This window comes from Lotus japonicus, chromosome 2, assembly GCF_012489685.1.
Source record: "Lotus japonicus ecotype B-129 chromosome 2, LjGifu_v1.2".
NCBI lineage: Eukaryota > Viridiplantae > Streptophyta > Magnoliopsida > Fabales > Fabaceae > Lotus > Lotus japonicus.
Genome location: NC_080042.1, coordinates 73912522 through 73931834, shown reverse-complemented (window position 1 = coordinate 73931834; position 19313 = coordinate 73912522). Strand labels below are relative to the sequence as shown.

At 37.0% G+C, this 19313-nt stretch overlaps 1 long non-coding RNA gene and 1 pseudogene across 1 annotated transcript; one reads left to right on the top strand and one right to left on the bottom strand.

Moving 5' to 3' along the window:
• Positions 1-10926: 10926 nt before the first annotated feature.
• LOC130735671 (uncharacterized) lies at positions 10927-11475 on the bottom strand. Its single transcript, XR_009018535.1, has 2 exons — positions 11358-11475; positions 10927-11212 (listed from the first exon to the last, which is right to left on the bottom strand). It is a non-coding gene; the product is annotated as an uncharacterized LOC130735671 (long non-coding RNA).
• A 3024-nt stretch (positions 11476-14499) lies between these two features.
• Positions 14500-16431, top strand: LOC130739473 (protein HESO1-like; annotated as a pseudogene).
• Positions 16432-19313: the final 2882 nt, after the last annotated feature.

Sequence of the window (19313 nt, the reverse complement as noted above, 5' to 3'; positions counted from 1 at the left end):
AGTTTAGGACTTGCATGGGTTTGTTGTGTTTTATGAGGGACTTCTTGTGCTAATGAGCTCTTGGAGCTTCTAGAATCTTCCTTGTCTTGTTGGTTAGGTTGGGAGCTGCAGCTTCTTCCTCCACCTCCCGTAGTTTTGATCGCTCCTGCTTCCTATCAGCGGTTAAGGAGGAGTTTTACCGAGCTCACCTAGCACACAAGGAGTGTGTGAAGGAGCGGGGAGTTTTGTATCGGGAGGGAAGGAGAGACCTCTTGGGCATGCAAGAAGCCATGGAGATTAGGAGGTGGAAGAATTGGGTCAACCCCATTCCGTTTGCTTGTGAAGTCATGGTTAGGGAGTTCTACACGAACACCTACTGTGACAATCAAGAGGACAGGTCCAGGCCACCGGTGAATTCATCTTGGTTCAGGGGAGATGTGATTGACTACAATCCAGCAGTCATTCGCAGGCATCTTGGTCTCCTCACGGAGGACCAAGAGAAGGAGCCTTTCCCCGAGAAGGACACTTATCATGAGCTCTTAAAGGAGAAGTCACCAGAGATCTTGGAAGACATGAAGGCAGTGATTGTTAGGCCTGGGCGGAACTGGGAAGCAGTTGAAGATGAGATTATTTTTGTGAGGAGGAAGGATATGACACCGCTGGCTAGAGTTTGGGCTGAATTTTTGCAGGATTCCCTCATTCCTAGCTCTAACAAATCTGAAGTTAGAGAGGTTACATTGGTTGCTATCTATTGCATCGGGAGAGGTCATCCTATGGACGTGGCCACCATCATTGCTGGTCGGATTTATTCCCTCTACAACAGGAGTAAAGACAAGCATCGGCCCATCTTTCCTCACTTGATTTGCTCTTTGATTCATGCGGTGAGGGACAGAGCTAGGAGGCCAGTCCATGTTATCGAGAAGAGGTTGCCTGTGGCACCTCTGCTCAGTAAGGAGAGGATCACTCAACTTTATAAGGAGTGGACAGCAAGGATGCCTCAAGAGGATGAGGAGGAAGAGGATCCTGAGGAGCCAGAGGAAGAAGAAGAAGAGGAAGAAGAAGAGGAGGCAGAAGATGTTGAGGTGGTGAATGAGGTGGTTACTCCACCGCGTGCTGACCCTTCTCCTGCTTGGATAGAGGCCGCTTTCGGGCGGATGTTTTTGAGGCAAGATCGTCTACACAGGGATCTTGACCTCCATTGGAGGGGAGGTAGCACATCAGACCCCAGGTACAATGGGCCCTTGGATTTTAATACCTTGGAGCAGGGGATGATAGACTTGAGCTTGATGCATGATGCCGGAGTTCATCCGGATTATGGCGATGGAAGGGGTGACCATGACCCCATGGAGTGATTTTGCTGAGGTAACTCTACTCTTAGTTTAGGTCATGCATTTTTAGCATATTTTCAATTTGTAGATTTTGTTTTCTTTTTGATCATGCATTGTTTTAGCTGGTTTTGTTTTTGTTTTTGGGTCTTTTACTTCCCTGTACTCACATGCTTTTAGCTATGGTTTTGCTTCCCTACTAGTGCTGTTTTTGAAAATGCTTTGGTGAATACTTGTTGTTGTTTCGGGGATGAGTGATTGCATGTTGGGGAAGAGAGGAGGAGACTTCGGTCTTCCGAGTGTGTCTTGAGAATGGAGTCGAGGTGAGTCCATTAAGGGTCTATCTTTGACCCTTCACCATAAAAATTCTCTGGAGGATCCTGACTCATTTGCAATTCTTGGTTCTGCGTTGATTTCACTCATAGTATGCTTAGTGATTCATGCTTTATTCTTGAGACTTGTAGGATTTCTTGAGATTCTGAGTTTGCGGTTAAACATTGCCCTTAGTTGTCCCATTTGAGCTTAATTGGAGAATCTTTTTGTAGCCAAAAGTGGGGATGGTTGTTTGGTTGGAATATTAGGGGAGTGATGGTCCTTGTTGTTTTGTATGGAGCTGAAAAATGAGAAATAGCCTCTTGCCCCAAAAGAAAAAAAAGAAAAAAACAGTGAAAAAAAGAAAGAAAAAGAACTCCTAACCAAAAGTTGGAGTTGAAAAAGAAAAAAAAGGGTTTGAAAAGGTGGGTGCAAGAGACTTGTGCAAAGGAAAAAGTGTTGTAAGCTCCGGGGTTATTAGAAGAGGACCACACTCAATGTGCTTGAAAGCCTAGTTTTCCTTTAGGGACCAACCACCATCATGTTTTACCTAGCCAATGTTTCAACCCTTATGGAGGTCTCTTTGAATACTTGCATGCTTGATCTTTGTTGCTATTGAGTGAATGACATTCAGGACCTATGAACTTGCTTGTGTGCTCAGTGCACTAAATGAACATCTCATCCTAGGGTTTTTAGTTCTAAATGCTTCTCATGAATGGACTCTACACTCTTCTCTCTTCAAAAGATGCATGAAGTAGGTTGTTGGGTCTTTCTCTTGAAACTAGCTGTGATTACTTTGTCCCCCTGTTGTTGTGAAGTATTCCTTGTTTTGAGCACTTATGTGGGAGCATTTCTTGCGCTTGAGGGCAAGCGAGTGTTTTTTACGCTCGAGGGCGAGCTGTCGTTGAGTATAGTGGTGTGATGACCCTATTTTAGTAGTGTTTTTAGGGTCATTTCTTTGGTTGTTTTGAGTCTTTTTGTTGAGTCTCATGTAGTGTTTCATGCATTCTCATGCATTTTTATTCTTTTCTTTAGTTTTATTTCGTTTTGGTAATTTGGTAGTTTTATAGGTAGTTTTCTTGCATTTTAAGTAAAGTTTAGGACTTGCATGGGTTTGTTGTGTTTTATGAGGGACTTCTTGTGCTAATGAGCTCTTGGAGCTTCTAGAATATTCCTTGTCTTGTTGGTTAGGTTGGGAGTGCAGAAACTGAAGGAAAAGGAAGGCCAAGGAGCATGGAATTGATGAAGAACATAAAGGGAATTGAAAAGAGGAGTTTCAGAAGCCAAAAAGTCACTTTCAGGCGAGCTAGAGCGCCTAGGCGCTGGGAGTGGGCGCCTAGACGCCAATAGGGTCAGAGAGCATGTCTTTTGACATGCAATTGGCGCTCAGGCGCTCTGAATTGGCGCCTGAGCGCCCAGTTTCGTTATTTTCAGCCTATAAATAAGGCTTAGGCCAATTTCTTAGATACATTTTGTCATTCCACTCATTTTTGATCAAGTTTTGAGAGCTGAGGAGAACTTTGGGGCCAAGGGAGGCTTCCAACTTGTACTTTTCCTCAGGTTTTATTTACATTTTCTTCATGAATTCACTAGCCATGAGTGGCTAGTTTACTTTGTGCTTTGGGTTAAGAGATTCTATGAAACTTTAGTTTATAATTCCTATCTCTATGCATGAGTCTTGATCCATTCTTGTATTTCAATTCCTTATTGCATGTTTAGCTTTGGTGCACCTTTGCTATAGGCTAGATTATAATATAATGGAAATTTGTTATGATTTAGGGACATGAATTGGAATAGATCCTTCTATACTTGCTTCTAGGAATAGAGTGAGGGTAGGGTTTTGTTGGCCTGAATAATTATGCTATCATACCTCTTATGAATGTTTAAGTACACAAGGAATTGGGCTTATCTTTCAATTTGAGAGAATTACTTTTATGAGGAATCAACTAGTAAGTACATAGGCTATAACAACAAGATATAAATCAAGGATTCACATGCATAGGATAGGTGGACTAAGATGGATTAGATGATCAAACACCCAAGGCAAGTTCCCATCATTTGTTATCTATATCTTTATCAACATTGCTCTCTTGCAAAACTTTTGTCACAATCACCCAAAACCAACCTCTGAATTTTGCTGTTTTAAAGAACTTGCAAACTTTAAGCTTAAATCAATAATTCTCACTCACAATCCCTGTGGTTCGATAATTTAAAACCCGGAGGTATTCGTGCACTTGCGAATTGACTAACACTGGCCGGGCACAATGCCGCATTAAAAACCCTTCTTGCCTTAGATAGAACAACTCGAGTTCTTACTTGAACTCAAATGAGGTTTTTCAATATCATTTTAAATCACTTTTCAAAAATCGATCCAATTACCCTTTAAGTTCCAAAGGTCAATTTAATTACTTTAGTAAGCCTTGCAAAATCTTTGCCATTTGACTTATAAGTCATTATCTAATTGTAAATATCCCAATTTAAATGTTGGTCATCGCAATAAACTAAAAAGAAATAATAATAATAATAATATCCCGATAAAAATCCTAAGAAAAACCGCTAGCACAAATAAAAATCCAATATTAAATAAAACGAAGTCTATCAAATAACGTTCCACTTTTAGAAGTCTTTCGCCGCTCCAAGCTTCTTGTCACCTAACCCTAGTCGTCGCCACCAACACCATGTCGTCAAGACTTCACCACTTTACAGCTCTTCGTCTGGCGTTAAGCGTCCAAGTAGACAAGTAGCAAACATTAAGGGTTAGTCTCAAACAACAATAACAAAAAAAGAACAAATATTCAAAATTTAAGATAAGAAAAGTTATTGTATTTCTTTTTCAAGTAAAAGATGAGAAAAGATTTCCGAATAAAACATAACGACCATTCAAATAATATTCTAAACAACAACGTAAGATAACAAAAGAACATCAAGAACCACAACAAGTCATACGAATTAGGTTAGTCCTAATGCCTATATGCTTCTACCAAGATGGATCGATCAAGAGCTTCACAAGGCTAGACAACCACGTTGTCAAGTAATTCAAAACATCTCCTCGAGATGGGACAACGGTGGGACAAATAACCACCATGTTGCCACTTCAAGTTTCAAACCCTAGATGATTTTGTTAGCATTCAAGGCCCACGGCCATCAACAACAAAAGGGTAGTTTAATCTTTCCAAAATTTCCATGGTTCAACAATTTTTATCCAAATTTAAAACATGTTTCTCATATCATCAACAAGCATACATCAACATGTAAGAGCAACAAATAGCACAAACATACAACCATATTCACAACGCCTCTTTACAACTTCATTTCACGTATCATGCAAAAAAATTGAAAAACACACATACTCACACACTATTCAAGAGACTACCCTTACTTCCTTAAGTGGTAGCGCATACGAGGGAACCTCAACGAAGGAAGGAAGGAAAATCACTCTTGATCAACAAAGGGAGGAAGAGATTCGGCTATAGAGAGAGCAAGGGCACTTGAGTGTGATGCTCTCAAGTGTTTTTTTTTTTTCAAGTGAGGGAGGCAGCTTCAGGGTTTGTGACTTTTTCACACACTAAAGGTTATATTTATAAGAAAACTCTTAATCTAAGCCCTAGGCCTCATGAATTTCGGACAAGCCCACTCTAAGAGGAGGAAATATTCTGAATTCACCCCCTTTGGCTTCTTCCCTAAGTCATGGTTCAATAGTTTTCCCTTATTCTAATTTTTCGATAAAATCTTAGCAGATTTCTTTTCTGAAAATTCCTAAATTAACTATTTTAAATTTCCATCATATAAAAACTGATCAAAAATAAATGTAATGATATTCCTCCTAATTTAGAAGCCTCTCTAAAAATTTGAAACCAAAATAGCTTAATTTCCTTAGTTAACAAACAAAAATAGGTTTAATTAATCAATTAATATAAATAAATTACAAAAATTCCGAAATTAAATATTTAATTACTTCTAAAATATTTATAATCATCTTCATATGATTTTCTGATATTTTTACAACACATCTTTAATTTTTAAACAAATATCTTTTTTTATTAAAAATATTTATTTTAAGTCATATCAGACCTAATATCAATTTATTTCAATTTTATATCCTCCTTTTTAATTTTTAAAAGATTTGATCTAGATTTATTGAAAAATCCCTAAACAAATCCAAAATAAATCTTCTAACCCACTTTTCTCTCTCCTAGTCATCAATCTCGAAAATGGTAAAATAAATAGAGTTATTTAAATTTTATTTTTATTTTTGTGACTTATATTTTTAATTAAATAATTATCCTAAGTCTAATTCTAATTAATATTCATTTATGCTATTTAAACGACAACTGTCTAACTACAGAAATGAAATCTATGTTGTTTTTCAATACCTAATCAACAACAAGCCAACATCAACATCAATTATGATGATCTTACTCATAAGAAATTCATATGCATTGAACCTCCGCATAATTCTTAATAACTCAATCAACAACACTCAATTCACGACAAACAGGCAATGATTAAGCAAATATATATATATATATATATATATATATATATTATCATAATAATAATATACTAAATTTATAATAATTTATTTAATAAATTGAGGGTCTAAAAAGCCTAAGTCAGAGAGATGTTAGAGAGAGGGGTTAGAGAGAGAGGCTCTGGAAGAGCTCCTCAGTCACGGTGGTCGCCGTCATGGCATCGGTGGCAACCAAGCAAGCCACCACAACAAGCTTGGGGGAGGAACTCTTATCAACGACAACATTTGTCCAGATCTAATGGAGATAGGCGTCCAGATAAGCTTTCAACATCTTTTGTTGTTTTCATTGATGGCCTAGGCGAGAGGATGACATTGGCAAAATTACGGTTTACTTTTAGTAGAGCAGGGCAGCTGCGTGATGTGTTTGTTCAGCAGAAAAAGAAACATGGTCGGCGCTTTCGTTTTGGATTTGTACGGTTTCATAGTAATGAGGAAGCATGGCGGGCGATTCGAATGTTCAATGGTTTGAGTCTGGAAGGGAATTTTATTGTGGTACAAAAAGCTAAATATCAACAACCTGCCCGAAGGTCGAACGTACCATCGCCGTCGCCGGAACGACATTAGTATGAAATTCAAGGAAAAGCTTGGCGGGCAAAAGTTAAACCTGAGGTGTGTAAACAAACGACACATTTGAAGCAGAAAGAAGCATCAGTTCAGATACAGGAGGCTCCACGACATGCTGAGGGTTGTCGTTTGCAATTTACAGCGTCTGATTTGGATGAGGATTGGGTCCAAAGATGTGCTCAAGCGCGTATGCTCAAATCCATGCCAGTTGAAGATTTGCAGGATGAACTAAGCCAAATTGGATTGTACAACTTTCGTTTTATACCGTTGGGAGCGAATGAAGTGGTATTGGAGTTTGAAAGTAAGGAAGAAATGCAGGACACAATTACAGAGTGCAGGGATTTTTTTGAACAGTTCTTAACTGATGTTAAACCATGTACGGTGCTTACTTTTGGTGTGGCACACTTGGTTTGGATTCATCTATGGCAAGTCCCGTTGGGACTATGGACTGAGTCTTTTTTCACTGCTGTTGGAAACAAGTTGGGGACTTATATGTCATCTGATATAGCAACGTTGTCGCGACATAGGGCTGACTACGCCATAATTTTAGTTCGAATGCACCATCCGATTCTGCAATGTTTTACAATGTCTGTTGATGTTGGCGGGACTTCCTGTATTATTTTAATTGAGAAGGATGATGTGACTTTTGATTATGGGAGTGTCCACGGTTTGGCGTCAACGCCTTGGAAGATCTATGTTTCGGAAGAGGATGAGAGTTCTGATGATGATGACATGAACGAAGGGATTGACATAACTCCACCAGTTGCTTATGAAAAGGATTACGAATCGGCAGTTGATGTGAATTCTGTGGAGGAAGATGAAATCTATAGGAATGAGAAGATGGAAGGCCTGGCTTTTTTAGAGACTGAGGCAACAACAGAGGGGCCGTGTGGCGGCATGGAGGCCAAGAAGGTGGTGGCAGAACCGTGCCTGGAGTCGCTGGTGAGATATCATGAAGATCCGTTTTTTTCAAATTCAAAAATTGTAGCAGTTACTTCAAGGACGCAAATCAGGGAGCAAATCAAGGGACTGGTTGACTCAGTTAATTATGGGGTGCAAGACAAGGAGCAGAACATGAATGCTGATCAGGGAGGAGCGTTAATTCAGGGACGCCAATTAGCAGTAGTCAATACAAATTCAAAGGTAGCAACAGTTAACTCAGGGACGAAATTCAGGGAGCAAAACATGGTCTTGGTCGATGGAATTAATTCAGCAGCGCAGAATAGGGAGGTGAAACCGAAGAGTAATCATGGAGCGGCAATCATGGAGGAGAAAACAGCGACATATCTTGGATGTGAGGATGCTCCAATTTCAAAAGCTGCAGATTTTAATATGGGGACGCAAATCAGGGAGTACGACATGGACTTGGCCAAATCAGTTAAGCCAGGGACGCAAATCATGGAGCAGGTTTAGGCCCTGGGTGATTCAGGATACACGTTGGACGAGATTAAGGAATGGGGGAAAAATTAAAAGGGAATGAGATATCAGGTGAAGGTTTTCAAAATTTGAATAAAAGGATTCAAAATCTTGGACATAATGATGCTAAAGGATTTGCTGTTACAGGATTTTCTTTTAATCCTCAAGATTATATTCTACCAACAAATTATTATTGGAATCCTTATTCTTTTTACTGGGACCCAAGTTTTTTTAATCAGCCAACTTGGACGTGTTTGCCATTATCACATTTGCCTAACTTAGGTGCTAATGCAAGTTCACGTGAAAACCATGACATATTTGTTCGCACCTCGCCGAACCAAATTGTCAGACATCATGAGTGCACAGATTCTCCATCTCCTCCTGGGCATAATCATACTTCATCAGAGGTGGCGTTGCAGCGACCATCCTTACTCTCCGCTGATCAGTTGTCGCCAACTGTGGAGGTTTCGCCAAAAACAGATTCTTCGCGGAAAAGCTCTCAACGGGGACGTCCCAAGGGGAGCAAAAATAAGCCAAAACTTCTCCCCGTTGATTTTTTGGAGCCTGAAGCAGGGGAAGATGGAGTGTCGACACGTGCGCAAAGAACATAGTTGCTTGGAAAGCAGTTGGGTTTGAAGCCACGACGTTCCGAAGCTTTGATGATTAGAGGCTCAAATTCGTCAAAACCATCCCCATCTTGTTTGGCATGCTGGGTCCCTGACTTATTGGGAATATTTTACAGTGGAAACATGAATGTCTGTTGTTGCAGGAGCAGCGGCAGCGGTCATTTTTCTCATGTACTTAAGGAGGGGTGTTGGTCGTTTGGATGCAGGAGCTTTTCAACAGATTGCGTAGGTTAGTAACTTCATAGGCATGTCATTGCTTCAAAGGGAATTTAGCTGGTCTTTTGGGCCGCATGGATGGATTATGGACCTGATGCTGAGATTCGCTTGCTGAATTTTGCGGGTTTGTTGTTGGTGTCGTGGGCTGCTGGTGCTGTGCTGTATTGGTTTGAGGGTGTCGTTGCTGTTTTCTTGCTGTTTGGTTTTTGCTGGCTAGGTTTTGTATTTTTTAGGGATGGTGTGGCATGTTTATGTGGGTTTAGCTTCTGGCCTATGTGGTGATTTTGTAATAGGGATGCATAATTGGCTATCTTAAGGGTGTGGTACTCTTTTTCCTTGCTAGTTCTTAGCAAGGTTTTTAATGAGGCTCACCTTTAAGGTCTTTATAGCCATTTTGTGGAGGAGTTTACTTGGGAGCCGGATAGTTCTATTTGGGGGTATAGATGCTCTTGTAAGAGCTTTGATTGTCTAGGCTTGACTCATTATTAATAATACTTCTTTCATTTTCAAAAAAAATAAAATAAATTGAGGGTCTTACAATATTAATCAAATTAATTTATTATTTTAAAACAATTCCTCAAAGTGTAACTAATTAAAATAAAAAAATATTGATATTAAACTTAATATATGAACAATTTAAAAGTTGTTCAATTACCAATTAATAATATTATTAATATAAAAGTCAAGTCAAACAATAATAATAAGAGAAATTGACTACCTTTACATTATAAACAATACTTTTTATATTCATTACTAATTGTAAAAAATTGTAATTTCATAGAATATATTAAAATGAAAATGAAAATTATAAATCATATGTTGAGGATTTTTTACAAAATAACAAAAAATACTTATTATTATTTTTTAATTATAACAAATATATTACTTATCAAAGTTAAATATCATGTTAATACGTTAAGCAAATGATATAATGAACTTGAATTTTACATTAGTGACAAGATGATTAGTTAATTATTATTGTGATGTAAATTATTTTCATAAACAATATATTATTGATAAAAAAATCACATGAGAACAACTCTCTTATGCAATAGGACTACAAAAACCCAGTAAAAGAAACAACAAAGCAGCAAAACCCCCACCCAAAACACATAGAATGAACTCAAAAACAACAACAGCCCAAGGGCAACCACGCAACACATTAACAACTAGCGCCCTCAAACGAACCATAAAAACCACAACAGCACACAACAGAAGGCGACAACAAAACTAGGAAGTATTGAAAATAAATCTCGCACCACAAAAATCAAACAAAACAACACAAACCAGAATCAGCATCTATTGTTGACTTGCAGAACCAACATCTAAACTAGAAACACGTCCGGCAACTTAAGGAACTTTTTTTCTTACTTTAATACTAAATAATTCGCTATATAGTAAAAATATTAATTAAATTAATTTATTATTTTAAAAAAATTCCTAACACGCTTAATTAATAAAAATAAAAATATTTATATCTAACTTAATATGTGAACAATTTAAAAGTTTTACAATTACCAATCAATAATTTTATTAATGTAAAGGTCAAGTCAAATTTACTCATTATTATATTATTATTACTATTATTGTTATAATTATATAAAGTTTTATATTAAAATCAAAATAATATTCTTATTTAATTTCAATAAGAGAAATTGATTTTTTTTAAATTAGTAAAATTCTCTTGACTTGTATCTTAGTAACGATAACATTAAGTTATTGATAACAATTTTATGTTATTAATTGTAATAACTAATAATTGTCAATTATTCAGTTTCTTATATTGTTAAAAATAAATTTTTAACACTACATTCTTGTTTGTTTATCCCACTACACCCTTTGATCTATCATAACACAATTGTTTTTCTTAAAATTATTAATGTATCGTATATTTATCCTTTAAATAGACAAAGTCAAAGATTAAAACACAGAAGATAAAAACAAAATCGCAATCGTAAGACAAAAATGTTTTTGAGGAAGATATATTTTATATGCTTAATTATCTCAACATTTCAACCTCTACAGAAAAATAATTATTGAGCCATTGAATTCTCTTTTTGAACCATAAAATTAGACTCAACATAAGTTTTATTTTGTTTAACATTAATTCTTAAAATTCTCATTCTTCGGAGCCCCAGAGCACATGCATCCCCCCGCAATGCATTTCCCACTAGAAAACCCTGGGCATGACATCCATGCACAGTCAGCGTCAGATTCGCAAGCACTAACCAAGGCATTAAAACCTGCAAAATCCATTCACATTGTCAAAATCTTAATACTCATTGCACACACTTTTACACACCATGTAACAAGCTAATTAATGAACACACAATATATAAAAATGTAGGTTAGTTAATTGTACAAAAAGCAGAAAACATAGATGAATACCAGGTTCCGATGCTATGAGAAATAACACAGTGAAGCAAAGTAACAAAAATGAGGATTTAACTGCCATCGTGCGCTTGAGAATAGAGTGATTTTTAGAATCAATGTTTTTTGCAAGAATGCAGAGCTGGGTTCAACAAGGTTATATTTATAATAAAAAGTGCATTAATATTTAATAATATTTTTTACTAAAAAGAATATCTAAATATCAAATGTAAAACGAAATATTTGACTAAAATATTAAATATATAAATTTGTTTAGTAATATATTAATGAAAATTAATAAATAATGAAAATTAATAAATGAGATATAATTCTTGAAAATAAAATAATTATACTCTAAATTAATAAAGGAAAAATTTGAGGCTTAATTCCAGTTTGGGTCCCTGATGTTTCACAAATGTGCGGTTTGCACCCCCTGTGTTTAAAACATGTGGCAAGGTCCCTCATCTATCTAAAACGTGATAACCATGCCCTTCCGTCCATCTCTGTCAGTTGACCAAACAGAAATACTAATTGGTGACGGAAATAATCCGTCACAAAACACTTCAGCCAACACCTCACGTTGTTTGAGTCTGCCAGTAATTTGACCAGCAATTCTTCATTGCGAGCTGCCCCAAATTCTGATTTATTGTACCTTATTTTGTCTAGATCATGAAACCAAACATGCTATGGTCCACCAAAAAAAGTCTTGTCAATTTCAAAAATTTTGTTTTACAACAGAAGCATCATAAGCAGTAGCATGAGAACTCACAGAGAGACTAGAGAGCTATTCTTAAGCTTACAGCTTCAGGGTCGACTCAATGAAACAAGAGTTTCTCCTTGCCCTGCAGCTGGTTCTGTAAGCAACCACAATGTGGCCAAGGGCAAACACAACTGATGAAAGAAACAAGACATGCATTCCCCATGACTTCTTCAAATGGAGCCTCTGCCTCTAAAGGGGAGCTGAAGCTTCTGCTTCAATCCGGGAATTTACAGTGAAAACACAAGTCTTGACTGAAAGGAGAACAATTGAGAGAATTGAACACAGAGTCACAGTGCCCAGGTAAAGACCATGTGAGAGAGTAGGGGCATCAAAAATTGAATAAACACCTACAATCAATTCAACAGAGAAAAACAAAACAACCCAACATGCGAATGAAGAGGGAATGAACAATGAAGCATATAGAGAATGATGAGAGATCTCATGAGTGAAACCAGAGGAATATCCGTCAAGGAGCTCTTGAAAGCGTAGCGACAAAAATGCTTCGTGATTCCGTAGCATCTAATGCAAGTGAAGTTTGAGATCAAAACGTACGGAACCAGAAGGTCGACTACGACCACCACCACCGGTAGCGACGATACCGCCAGAGACGCCACCAATGCCACCACGACTGACATCGATGACACGGCCAGAGATGCCACCACCACCGACAGCGACGACACTGCTAGAGACAGGGCTATAAATCGTGTATGCAGCCGAGACTGTAATGTAGTGCGTTCTGGGTTGGCAGTCGATCATCAAATTGGTTGAGGGGTTTTGAAGTTGGCTTCAAGGGAAGTCTTATCGTGGTGTTGATTTTTCCATTGTAGGTCGGACGGCACCGGAATCGGGACGAGAAGGTGGCGGTGGCTAGGGTTTCATTTCCTCTGTTTTGTGTCGATTTTCTTCGAATCAGGAGGTGGTGTTGGAGCGCATGTGTTCGTTGGGATAGGGGGAGGAGCACGCGATTGACAGGTGGTGGTCGTGGCTCCGGTGGTGGTCGTTGGACCATTTGCAGGGGCAGAGCTACATGGTTGTGGCCAACGGTGGTTGTTGCGTGCGTGGAGGTGGTGGTTCAGCCAAGGATGGAAGGAGAAGTAGTATGATGAGGGTGATGAAAAGAGGAGAAGGGTGCTGCCATGGTGTGTTGGGTTGCAGAGGAAAAGGTAAAGAAAAATGAAGAAGATGATGATGGTGAAGGGTTTTGTGACAGATTATTTTCGTCACCATTTAGTAGCCTATAATTTATGAAATAAATAAGTGACACGTTAGCATTTCTGTTTGGTCAACAGGCGAAACTTAGCGGAAGTTAACAGAAGGGCATCATTATCAAGTTTTAGATATATGGGGGACCTTGACCGCACGTTTTAAACACATGGGGTGCATACCACACATTTGTGAAATATCAGGGACCTAAACTGGAATTAAGTCTAATTAATAATTATAATTTAAACAGTGTTTTAAAACTCGGCCGGTCCGACCGGTCGGACCGGGACTCGGTGACTAGACCGATGCGAGCCTCACATCTGATCGGTTGTGCATGCCACTCGGCGGGAACCGGTTACCGGTTTGAACCGGCCGGTTCGATGATTAACTCGGTTACTCGGCCGGTTATCGGTCAGACCGGCCAGTTACCCCCTTTTTTTTTGGTCAAATCACCCTTTTTTTTAATTATTTTCCTTAATGCTGTTAATGGATCATACTGTGGGCTGTTTTTTTTTCATAACAAGTTATTATTTAATACAGTGGGCCTCTCACATTTTTTTTAAAATTATGTCCATAATAGTTGGTTTATAGCTTGATTAGTGTGGGCCTTTCATTTTTTTCCCATTTCTATTAACAACATTTGATTAGAGATAATCAAAACTCGAAATATTTCAAAAACTGGTACCAGTGGGGCTCGAGCACGGGACCTGAAGGAAATATTGCAAATACTTTACCAAATTTTAATTTTAAATATGAGAAATTGAAAACTTAACAATTAATAATTAATTTATTTGGAAAGATAAAATATATTCAATATAAGATGAGGAAATATGCAAGATACACAACCCTCCTTAAAGGGATCAAAAAACTGGTACAACCATAGAAAAAACAACCCCAAAGCCTAAAAAAATACTACCCAAAGAAACAACAAAACCCCAATACAAAACCAACTCAACAACCAAAAGAACCCTAATAAGTATCCAAGAAAATAATTAATATAATGTATTTTTTTCCTCTAAATATTTATATATTATTATAACTAAGGTAGCAAGCATTTAGTATTGGTTCAAGTCAATAGTAGTACTATTGTTATATAATATTTTTATATCAAATTTATTATTTATTAATTTAGAGTATAATTATTTAATTTTCAAGCATTATTTCTCATTTATTAATTTTCATTATTTATTAATTCTCATAGAACCTCTTTTCTTGCCCCGATTGTGTTGTTGAATGCTGAGGTCTCAAACGCATGAAAATCACAGTGCACTCCATTCTATACAGGTGCAATCAATCCACTTGAAAGCAAAGCAAGGACCACCATGGACCCGTTACACTTTTTTCCCGCGTCCATATCCAATGAATGAAGTAGAAAACCTCTCTTCCTAAGTCAGGGATACTGCTCCAAATATTTCAATGGATCTGGTGTGTGTTTCAAGAAGCCTATGCTCATAGATTGTGATCCTCTTGTCTTCATTTTCCCCATCTAGTGCTGCAAACCAATATTTGCAGTTGCGTTGTCAGTACATTCGCTGCTATTTGGAGTTATTGAGAGACAAAATGAGCACACGTAGTATGTTGGATATTGTTCTACACGATATACTTCGGGTGGTCACACCCTTACAAGAAGATTGGGCGATACGTTTTGCAATTATTAATGATTTCCGAAGCATTGTTGAATCTGTGGAAAGCCTGAGAGGAGCAACTGTTGAGCCATATGGATCATTTGTATCTAATCTCTTCACACGATGGGGTGACCTGGATATTTCAATTGAGTTATCAAATGGTTCACATATTTCATCTATTGGGAAAAATCAAAAACAGAGGTTATTGGGAGATCTTATAAAAGCTTTGAAACTGAAAGGTGGATGGATCAACTTGCAGTTCATCTCCCATGCGCGAGTTCCCATTTTAAAATTCAAAAGCCGCCGACAGGGTGTATCTTGTGACATTTCAATCAATAACCTGCAGGGTGTGATCAAATCCAAGCTTTTGCTTTCGATTGACAGGATAGATGGCCGCTTTCGAGATATGGTTTTAGTGGTAAAGGAATGGGCCAAAGCACATAAAATCAATAACTCTAAAACTGGAACTTTCAACTCGTATTCCCTCAGTTTGCTAGTAATCTTTCACTTTCAGACATGTGTTCCTGCAATTTTGCCACCACTTAAAGATGTATATCCTGGCAATATGGTTGATAAACTGACAGGTGTTAGAGCTGATGCAGAGGATTTTATTGCGGAAACATGTAATGCTAACATAAACCGAATCATATCTGACAAATCCAGGCCAATTAACAGAAAATCTTTGCCTGAACTTTTTGTTGAATTCTTAAGAAAGTTTGCTCAAATGGATTCATGGGCCTCAGAGCTGGGAATTTGCCCATATACCGGACAATGGGAACAGATAAAGAACAACATGATATGGCTGCCCAAGACTTATGCAATATTTGTTGAGGATCCTTTTGAGCAGCCACAGATCATATACTGCAAGATCTGTCAGTGCAGGACAACTGAGGGCATTTCTAAGGACATACAGCTTACTTACCTCCAAAAATCAGAATCAAAATTCTCTCTTGACCTTCTTAGCACCACCAGAGGTGTCAAGGTTAATTATAAAACCTGTTATCCCAAATTACAATGGTGGTGGTGGCTATTTCCACCCACCTCAGCTGCCACTACATGTGCAGAGAGCCGAGCACCCTCGCCATCAACATCGGTCGCAGCGTCGTGTTCACAATGGAAGTCAAGGAACAACCAATGGCCAAAATATGGAGGCAAAAGATCCAATAGCCAAAACACAGAAGGGAAACTCCAACAGTTCAACTTCAAAAGTACCACCTGTGCAGGTACGTCAAGGCCAGCAGATATGGAGGCAAAAGATCCAATAGCCAAAATTCAGAATGGGACCTCTTTTTTTGCATTGAGAACTTAATGGGTTTAGCTATTCAACAGGTTCTAACTGTTGTCTACTTTTTGTTAATGAGTACCAGAATAATGGTATTTCTTATGTCATGATAATGATTACCATGATTTTTTCTGCTGCTGGGGATTACAAGGATTATTACTTGATATTTTTGTGGGGGATTACTAATGTAATGCCTTAATTAGACACTTTATTAGACAATTCTATTCATTGCAAAAAAAAAAAAAAAATATATATTTTAGCCAAATATTTCATTTTACATTTGATATTTAGATATTCTTATTAGTAAAAAATATTATTAAATATTAATGCACTTTTTATTATAAATATAACCATGTTGAACCCAGCTCTGCATTCTTGCAAAAAACATTGATTCTAAAAATCACTCTATTCTCAAGCGCACGATGGCAGTTAAATCCTCATTTTTGTTACTTTGCTTCACTGTGTTATTTCTCATAGCATCGGAACCCGGTATTCATCTATGTTTTCTGCTTTTATTACAACTAGCTAACTTACATTTTTATATATTGGGTGTTCATTAATTAGCTTGTTACATGGTATGTAAAAGTGTGTGCAATGAGTATTAAGGTTTTGACAATGTGAATGGATTTTGCAGGTTTTAATGCCTTGGTTAGTGCTTGCGAATCTGACTCTGACTGTGCATGGATGTCATGCCCAGGGTTTTCTAGTGGGAAATGCATTGCGGGAGGATGCATGTGCTCTGGGGCTCCGAAGAATGAGAATTTTAAGAATTAATGTTAAACAAAATAAGACTTATGTTGAGTCTAATTTTATGGTTCAAAAAGAGAGTTCAATGGCTCTATAATTATTTTTCTGTCGTAAGAGGTTGAAATGTTGAGATAATTAAGCATATAAAATAGGCTTAATACATCAGAAGACCCCTGTAATTGTAAAGGGAATCAAATCCAGGGCTTGGAAATTTTTTGCATCAAATTGGGTCCTTATGAAATTTTTTTTAATTCAATTAAGGTCAAATGCCTCCATATCTCAATTTTGTCATAGTCATCAATTACACGTGGCTTTTATAATTTTTTTAATTAAAAAGTTTTAGAAAAAATAATTTTTAATTCCAACTCAATTATTTAATCAGAAAAAAGAAATTTAAAAACTTAATAAAATCCTAATAATCTAATTATAATCAATCCCTAATTAAACCCTTTCATCCCCAAATTGAACCCAATTACAAATCTTCCCCATCTCCAAATTGAACACAGACAATAACCAAGCTCTCCTTCCTCTTCCATCACCAAGAACAACAACCAAAAATAAAATTCCTGCACCTATGTGGTAGAAATTTGGGGTGGATCTGAAGAATATGTGTTTGGAGTGAGAGGGGAGACCGAAAGAGAGAGGAGTGTGTTCTTGTTGTGGCTCATGATTGAAGAAAACAAAGTAAGAGAAATGGGTAATGGGTTTTTCTGGGCAAAAAAAATAGTATTCATCATCTTCTTCCTCATCATGTTCAATATCATGTTCAGCATCATCTTCAACATATTATTCATCATCTTCATCCTCAACCACAACAAAAACAAAACTCAGAACATACCTAGATTCTACACCAAACCCATATCGCCCCACTCACCACAACCCAATCTTATTCTTCAAACCTATATTCTTAAAAAAAAACAGATCCTACAATCGAGAACCACTGAAAAAAAGAAGGGGAGGAAGAAATGGAGAAAGGGGAAGAAGAAAATGGAGATGGGGATGAAGAATAACCCAGATCTACTTGTCTCAGTTCCTGTGTTGGCCAGATGGGGATGAAGGTGGGGAGAAGATGGTTCTATCTTCTTCCACTCTAGGGTAGAAATTGGGGATGAAGAATGAAGATGAATAGTCAGGGTTTAATTGGGGATTCTCATATTAGATTAGGGATTAGTATTTGATTAGATTAGTTTTTTTTTAAGTTATTAGGTTAGATTAAGTTTTTTTTTAAGTTATGAGAAGATGATTTGGGGTTAATTTGAGAGGGTTTGGAATTAAAAAAATTAAGTTTTAAAAATTTTCAATTAAAAAATAATTCTAAATGCCACGTGGAAAAGCTAAGTAGGCTAAAATTGAAGCCACTTTAGCATCAGACACACTTTGACCTTAATTGAATTAAAAAAAATTCATAGGGACCCAATTTGATGCAAAAAAATTTCATGCCCTGGATTTGATTCCCTTTACAATTACAAGGGTCTTCTGATGTATTAAGCCTATAAAATATATCTTTCTCAAAAACATTTTTGTCCTACGATTGCGATTTTTTTTCTTCTTCTGTGTTTTAATCTTTGGTTTTGTCTATTTAAAGGATAAATATACGATACATTAATAATTTTAAGAAAAACAATTGTGTTATGATAGATGAAAGGGTGTAGTGGGATAAACAAACAAGAATGTAATGTTAAAAAATTATTTTTAACAATATAAGAAACTGAATAATTGACAATTATTAGTTATTACAATTAATAACATAAAATTGTTATCAATAACATATTATTATTGTTACTAAGATACAACTCAAGAGAATTTTACTAATTTTAAAAAAATCAATTTCTCTTATTGAAATTAAATAAGAATACTATTTTGATTCTGGTTATTCAATGGATGAGATTGAGGCTTGGAAAAAATCTTTAATGATTCAGAAAAAAAGTGATGAGGATATTCAAATCTTGAGTAAAGAGAAACAAATTCTTGCCCTAGATTATGCCCACAAATATGATGTTACTGGTTATTCTTTTAATACTCAAGATATGATTTTGAATTCAAATTGTTTTTGGCAGCCATGTTATTTAATATGGGACCCACGAATTTTTAACAACCAGCATGGAAGAGGGGCGTGTTTTGCTTCTGCAGCAGCTTATCAAAATCCGTTGTTCATTAATCAAGGGCTTCCTTGTCTGCATAAAAAAATTGCAGCAGCATCTTCACGTCAAAATCAACAGGTGTTTGTACATACTTCTCCTCACCAAATAATTAGACAAGTGACGCATACAGCAAGCTTTTCTTCCCCTATACGTGATGTGCGAAGTGCTACAGAGGTCCAACAACAAGGGCTGCGTCTTGGTTGTGATGAAAAGGAA